Consider the following 1,689-nt stretch of genomic DNA (forward strand, 5'->3'; position numbering starts at 1 on the left):
TGTGGCACATGGCACCACTGGCAGGACAGCGTGGGCTGCTCTTGCTTCACAGTCTGAGGGTATAAACTCAGGTCTTTCCCCAGCCCTATGTTCCCTACTCACTTTGTCACCAAATCTTATGGTTATACAGGAAACAGGAAAAAATGTCTCTTGTACCACCAAATGCCCTGCTTTTTGTCTAAAATGGCGGCACCTCCAAAGAAAACAGAAAATGATTCTGTCCTCGGGTGATAGCTGCAATTGAGTTCTGTGCATCGCAGCAGTCAGCCAAGGAGCTGGACAGGGCCTCATAAAAGTTTGCCATGTGAAGACTTCAAGGTTACAGCTCCTGAGAGAGAATGTAAACAGCACGTATTGAAAACTGGATTGATAAAATAACGCAGTGGTAGTTACCCACTACCTGTCTTGTTGCACAGTCCTCCCAGAGCTTGGGTAAGGACCTAGCCTCTGCAAAGCCTCTGGCCTCTGTTTTCACAATTCATGGCAGTATTCCTGTCCTTTTTCTCCCACCTCACTCCACCGTTACGTGACCCTATACTGTGTGTGGCGTAAAGCTAAGAACTATGGACGGATTGAATTTTTTTTTTCAGTGTATTCTCATTTCCTTGTATAACCATTTATAGGGAAAAGCTGAAATAATACCAATTCTGGCTATACACCGCTTTTGTTTCTTCCCTGTGGAAACACCAGGAGAGAAGGATGGCGGTACAGAGGCACCATATATGGTCCTCGGGGCAAACCGGAGCGTGTCACGGATCCTCTCCCCGCAACCCGGGGACCGGCGAGGCCTGTTACACCCCGACCCGCCCCCGCAAAGCCGCACTCGGCTTTTTCAACCCGCGAACGGTAAGGAGGAGCGGGGGGAAGGGCCTGCCTCTCCTCATGATTCTGTCCCGCAATACCGGCTGACCGAACCGGAGCCCGCTGTGAGGCCGCCCCCGGGCTGAAGCCCTGAGCGGCGTCCAGGCCGCTAACAGCCGCCCGGCGCGGAGGCCGAGGCTGGCAGGGAAGGCCCCTACCGAGCAGAGAGAGGCGAGGGCGTGGAGGCAGCCCTGCCCCGGGGAGCGGCCCGGCCGCCGCCGCCGCCCCTCTCCCCTCAGGAAATCACTGAGGGAGCAGCGAAACAGCCGGGACCAGCGGATGTGACAGCAGCGCTGCCCCCACAGCGCAGGCCGCTGCTGGGAGGAACCGCCCCCTCGGCCGGTCTTCGCCAATCCTCTCTCGCTTCGGAACGTGACTGACGGCCGCTTCGGCCAATCACACGGCAACAATCGCCTCGCAGGTTCTGCCTCTTCTATCCGTTGGCCGGATGTTCTGTCAATCGGCAGAGCCCTTCCCGCCCCTTTCCGGCAGGGGGAAACGCTAGGTAGGAAGAGTGGGGGGGGGGAGAGAGAAGAAAGGGAGAGAAACCAATGAGACGCTAGAGAAGGCCACCTCAGCGGTGGAGTGACAGGCGGGCAGACCAATCGCCGCGCTCCTTCCCCCCTCCGGCTCCCTCCCTCCAGGGTGGCGGGGCAGAGGGGGCGCACCTACCGCCCCTTCCCCGTTGGTCTGTCCCACTCCGGGCCTGGCGGGCTAGGTTGAGTTAGCGGCTCGGACCATCGCACAGGGCGGGCGGAGGGGGGTGCGGGCAAGGAGGAGGAGGAGGAAGGAGACGACGAAGGAGGCGGCGGGGGGGGGTGTTAGGAG

The sequence above is a fragment of the Calidris pugnax genome, unplaced genomic scaffold, assembly GCF_001431845.1.
Source record: "Calidris pugnax isolate Ruff unplaced genomic scaffold, ASM143184v1 scaffold17, whole genome shotgun sequence".
Lineage (NCBI taxonomy): Eukaryota > Metazoa > Chordata > Aves > Charadriiformes > Scolopacidae > Calidris > Calidris pugnax.